We start from the raw sequence: 6,736 nt of genomic DNA, 5'->3' as shown, positions 1-6,736 counted from the left end.
AATATTATAATAATTAATTCTAAATTATTAATTTATAAAATTAATCTATTAAACATGAAAACACTAAATTTGGGAAAAAATATTAATTTTTATATCATCTTTTTAGAATAATTTATTATTATAAAAGTAGTAAATCTGAGACTAATAAATTATGAACAAAATAATAATACTAAAATTGAATAATCTTTTCAAATATAAAATTTATTAAATAATTATATTTTTAAATAATTTAAAAACTGGAAATCCAAAACTAGTAAAACTAGACTCAGAAGTCTCTGCAAGATTTGATGCAAGTTAGTTTAGTAAAACTACACTAAGCAAAACTACACTATGTGTCCAATAAATTATTAATTAATCATTTGTCTATATATTTGTAATTACAAAATGTGTATAGTCACTTATTGGAGAGATAATGCCTAAAATGTGACATAACCATACAGTAATGGATTTTGTAGTTCTACACTTGGTTGTTAATTGGCAATCATTGTAAATATTAAAAGCTGGACTTGAGAAGAGAATATCAATTATGTAGTTGGTTATAAACCCTCTTCATTTGCAGATAGAGAGATCACCTCATAAAACAACAATGGCTTTATGACTTCCATCTAGTTACATCACTTGTTAGGTGTAGATACAGTTTAAAATGCAGGATTCTCTCCTTCCTACGTACTTTCTCTAGTTATTGGCTTCTTTTAAAAAAAATAATTATATATTCCACAATTATGTAAAAGTATTCAAACAAGATCTCTGATAAAAGTGCAATTTTGGGATTACCCGTCCAAAGGCTGGAAAATTGACTGAGTTGCAGGGCAATTTTGGTGAAAACGTGAAGTTGATGAGCAGAAGAGTCATCGATGATCCTGGCCTACCACATGGCAACCTGCTAAGTGGTTCGAGCTCTTTTTTCCTACCAATTCCACCTAAAATGGTGTTTAATTTCTTCAGCAGTAACAGATCACGAACGGAGGTTTTTTGTTTGTCATTAATGGTGCACGAGTCTCAAATCTCAATGTCGAAGATTATTTACAAAATTATAAGACATTCAGTCTGAATCCATATATTTGATGATCAACAGTGGGACTTGTTTGCAAAAGGGAATGCTTGTGATCCGACACACGACACTCCTCTTCAGCGAGAACCTAGAAGTGGTGTAACCGTATTTAAAATTTTGGTAAGTACAAGTATAGAAGAATCTTTGTTATTTGTTATTATCAAACTATGACTAAATTTTGAAAAATTGCACAAACGGCAGAAGCTACTAGTGCAGGAAAGTTGGAGTGATCCAGTAGCATCACATATCGTGTTTGGCCTTGTCGAAAATGAGGCAATGAATTGGATAATAACCAGGGGAAACCTAGGTTATATACCTGTTATTCGTTGAGGTTTCACAGTATTTCCGTTGGACGTGTATGGGGCTCCGGTGAAACTCTTGGCATACTTAATAAAGACAAATGCCAAAAAATAAAGTTGGCATTGGGTGCAGTTGGCACACCAACATCTTAAGGGTGCAGTATTAAGAGGGTGTATTCAAGTAGCATTTCATAGATTATTTTTAATCTATGAATTTTAAGAAATTGTATCTGATTTGAGTTTGTATGGTTTTTTGATAAAATATGGCAGATTCTTTAGGATTTAAGTACAACGATTTCAAAAATCTTAAAATATATTGTATAATTTCACCAACAGATTTTGATGGATTTAAAACAATCTCAACTAAATATCATAAATTTTTAAGGAAAATTTAAAATCCTTAATGAATACCGGTAGATTTTGTAGCATAATATAGAATCCCAATTAAATACGTCCAATATTCTTTTACATTTAGTGGCAAAAAAAATAAATTACTCTCGTACATTTAAAATCTTAATTGAATATGCGGTCTAAAATTAATTAAAATTTTTTGGAGAAAAGTTGTCAATATATAAAGTGGTCCATAATAGGACCTCGTCAAAATTTATGATCCGACTCAAACGAAATAAACTGAATATATATTAAGCAAAAAATAACAAATCACTTAATCTAAAATTGAAAACTGGTGAAAAAATGTCTCAATAGAAAAAACAACTTTCTTTCATCTTAATACATCCCCTTAATCTTTTATTCTTTTTCCTAAACATTATCTTTAAAATTATTTCAAAATGCTTCCCAAATCTTTAATTTCCTTCTATAAATCTTACTTTTGGAATTAAATAGGGTTATTCAATTGAGATTAAAAAAAAATCTTTCATAATCTTGGTATATTTAACTCGAATTTTTAAAATTGCATCTAAATCTTGGGGGTAGTCAATTGAGATCTTATTATATCCAATAAAATCTAGTTATATTCTATTATAATTTTAATTATACTTAAAAAACATGAATTTTATGAGATTGTTCAGGCTATTTTATAGTGTTTGAAATTCCATCATAATTTTTGAGATTTTGAGTATTCAAAAATCCGCATAAAATCAAAATCAGATATAATCCATTAAAATCTATGAATTATTACCAATCCATTAAAATCCGAGTTAAATAATCTTAATCCTTTCCTTTTTCTAAATATTATCATCAATTTATTTGAAAGAATTTTCATAAATCTATGATTACCTTTTTAAATCTTACTTCCAAATTAATCATAATCCTTTATACCATTCTATATCTCTATACCACAAATATAAATCTTTTAAAATAAATCTTCATGTTTTGCACCAAAAAGTAGAAATTCAGAAGTCCAACTCTTTTTGTCTAGAGGGGCTTTCCAAACTTGGGATATGAATTCAAACGTAGGCATTTTTTTATGTAGAGATGAAGCCAAGTGCTTAGCTTGTGAAACTAACATCCCACTTTTCGGAATATTAAAATTAAATTCAAAACTCAAAAACAATATAATTTATTAATCTAAAATTCTATTATAGATTGTATTATAACCATTTTGTTAGGTATTTCTGACCATTGTAAATATGTTGTAGTTACATTATTTATTACTTGAAAATATTTCATTTTCTCTTTGTTATTTCAAAAAAAAAATTATGATTATATAATTATATATAACTTAATGATATATATATCTGTGTTTGTGAGAGAGAGAGAATAGTTCTAATATAAGTTTTAGTTGAATTTAATTAGTAATAGACTTTTTTTTATGTAATGAACATTATGTATTATTAATTATTGATTAACTTGTTATCATAATTTATAAGAACTTAATTTTCAAATTAAATTTTTCATAAATTGAATATATTAAAATTTATATGATAAAATTTCTACAATATAATTTATTTGTATCTTCAAAAATAGTATCATATTATTGTTAACCACTACGAACTTTAACCTATAAGGTTATTTTAATTTTTTTTAAAAATTATTAATAATAAACATTAGTTTATTTTCTATTAATCAAAATTAATTTATAAGTGTTTGGATAGTTTGACACTTATATAAAATAGATGGTTTATAAAGCAGAAAATTTGCCAATAGTTTGCGTTGACACTTAATTAATCTAATTGGACATTATTTGGGTTTTTATTATAAAATAATATAACTAAGTACAAATTTTTTTGTGACTAGGGCCACCCCACCTTGGGAGGTACTTATAATTACCTAGGACAGGAAAACCCTAATCTAAGTAGCAGCCCGCCTCTCCACATCCCTTCTCATCATCTTATGGGTTCCATCTGAGCCTAATCCTTCTCCAGATCTCTTCACAGAGGCCCCTCCAGATCTCTTCTCCTCTCATGGGTTCCATCTCACTGCTGCTCCTTGTTATACACGTATACGTATATACTCTTTACAATTTTAAATGTACCACATGAACACATATAATATATATGGTCCTCATGCTTGGTAAATATGCCTGTTAGTTCTTCATTTTAGTAGCTAGATATATCACCTTTGGTGTATCTCTTACTTAATAATTGTATATTTACCCTATACATATGTGATGATTCAAACGTAGGCATTTTATTATGTAGAGATGAAGCCAAGTGCTTAGCTTGTGAAACTAACCTCCCACTTTTCGGAATATTAAAATTAAATTCAAAACTCAAAAACAATATAATTTATTAATCTAAAATTCTATTATAGATTGTATTATAACCATTTTGTAAGGTATTTCTGACCATTGTAAATATGTTGTAGTTACATTATTTATTACTTGAAAATATTTCATTTTCTCTTTGTTATTTCAAAAAAAATTATGATTATATAATTATATATAACTTAATGATATATATATCTGTGTGTGTGACAGAGAGAGAGAGAATAATTCTAATATAAGTTTTAGTTGAATTTAATTAGTAATAGACTTTTTTTATGTAATGAACATTATGTATTATTAATTATTGATTAACTTGTTATCATATATTATAAGAACTTAATTTTCAAATTAAATTTTCCATAAATCGAATATATTAAAATTTAAATGATAAAATTTCTACAATATAATTTATTTGTATCTTCAAAAATAGTAACATATTATTACTAACCACTACAAACTTTAACCTATAAGGTTATTTTAATTTTTTTAAAAAAATTATTAATAATAAACAAATAGTTTATTTTCTATTAATCAAAATTAATTTATGAGTGTTAGGATAGTTTTACACTTATATAAAATAGATGGTTTATAAAGCAAAAAATTTGCCAATAGTTTGCATTGACACTTAATTAATCTAATTGGACATTATTCAGGTTTTTATTATAAAATAATATAACTAAGTACAAACTTTTTTGTGACTAGGTCCAGCCCACCTTGGGAGGTACTTATAATTTCCTAGGACAGGAAAACCCTAATCTAAGTAGCAGCCCGCCTCTCCACATCCCTTCTCATCATCTTATGGGTTCCATCTGAGCCTAATCCTTCTCCAGATCTCTTCACAGAGGCCCCTCCAGATCTCTTCTCCTCTCATGGGTTCCATCTCACTGTGATGCTCCTTGTTATACAGGTATACGTATATACTCTTTACAATTTTAAATGTACCACATGAACACATATAATATATATGGTCCTCATGCTTGGTAAATATGCCTGTTAGTTGTTCTTCATTTTAGTAGCTAGACATATCACCTTTGGTGTATCTCTTACTTAATAATTGTATATTTACCCTATACATATGTGATGATTTTGTTGTGATCTAGATCTACTCCTGATATATTCGTATAAGAACTTGATTTTTCTGAATTTTAGTTTTAATATATTATATTTATAAATTTAAGAATTTATTATAAATATGTGTTTGATTCTTATTAATATGAAAAAAAAAATCGGTAAAAGAATATGAATAATGCTTCTTTGCATCATTATACAATATCCAAAACTGCAATAGTGGTTTAACTTCTTATTTTTATGTCCACTATGCAAACAAAATAGATAGCATAAGTAAATAAGGAGTCTATGAATGTGTTATATAGGTTATTTATTAATTTTTCACTTATTTTTATTGTGTTTAAACTTTGTACCATTACATTTGAAATTTACACCTTAAACATTTTAATATACACGTGGCTCATTGCTTGTTTGCAGCAACTATCCTCATATTGGTGATGATAAACAATGAAGAAAATGCTCCAATTTTCTCTAAATTTATATTCTCCAGGTAGTATAACAGAAACTTTTAGTTATAGCATTATAACATAAATATATTTTTTCATTCCTTATAATAGTATACATACTTTGTTGTGTAGATTTATGAAGATATTATATATAGGTACATGGTATGGCATTTGTCTAGATATGGTGACGTGGTTAAAATTTCATACTTTGTTTGGGTCACCTTTGTTAAATGTGACGCCCTCCAAATCGGGGTCAAAGATTTGCTCGTCACCAACCTTATATCACAATAACAATATGATAAATCATATTAACAGATAATGACCCTTGGTACCTTCCTAACGTAGCCTCGCCTTCAACGGCCTGTGGCTTTCTCTTTTTCCCATCTCTCTTTCTCCACTTCTATGATCATCACTTTTTGAACTAATGCAACATGGTAATCTAACTCTAAAATAGCTCGCTTTCCCTTAATCCATGCCTTTAACCCATGTTAAAACCTCTTTGCCTTTTGGTCTTTGAGTACTCACATACGCTGGCACAAGCCTTGCTATTTCTATAAATTTAGCTTCGTATTCTTCCACAATCCCGTTACCTGGCTTGAGCTCCAAAAAATTTATCCCCATTTGATCTTGCATATAATGAGGAAAATTTTTCTCCGGCAATTCCTTATATCTATCCCATGAAACTTCCGTAGTACCTTACATTGCATACACCGACTCCCACCAATTATATGCTTCATGTTTTAGAAAATAACTCGCAAATTCTGTCTTTTGATTATCCCTCCTTCAGTAGGGCAAAGGACATCTCCATTTCATTTGGCCATATCTTGAAATCTACCGGATCTGTGACCCCTTAAAGAGGAGGACTCACGGCTTGGAATGCCTTAAAAGTTACCATATGTATATATGTCTTCTGTCCTTGTTGCTTTATTCGTTCTTGCTCTTGTTGGTTATGTTGCTGTTGAAACTGCTGCGGCTAAGCAAACATAGCAGTTGTTAGCATTGAGTAATTAATGGTTGGATCAACTGGTCCATGGGGATTAGATGTAGTCTCATTAGACTCTGACATGGTGGTCTCTTTGGAAGACATATTCTCCTAAGAAACAAACAATTATTTAGACATGGTTGAGAAGAAAACAATATTATAATAATTAATTCTAAATTATTAATTTATAAGATTAATCTATTAAACATGAAAACACTAAATTTG

Source organism: Daucus carota, chromosome 2, assembly GCF_001625215.2.
Source record: "Daucus carota subsp. sativus chromosome 2, DH1 v3.0, whole genome shotgun sequence".
In the NCBI taxonomy this organism is placed as follows: Eukaryota; Viridiplantae; Streptophyta; class Magnoliopsida; order Apiales; family Apiaceae; genus Daucus; species Daucus carota.
The sequence above is the reverse complement of the archived record's forward strand: the minus strand, read 5'-3'. Positions refer to the sequence as shown.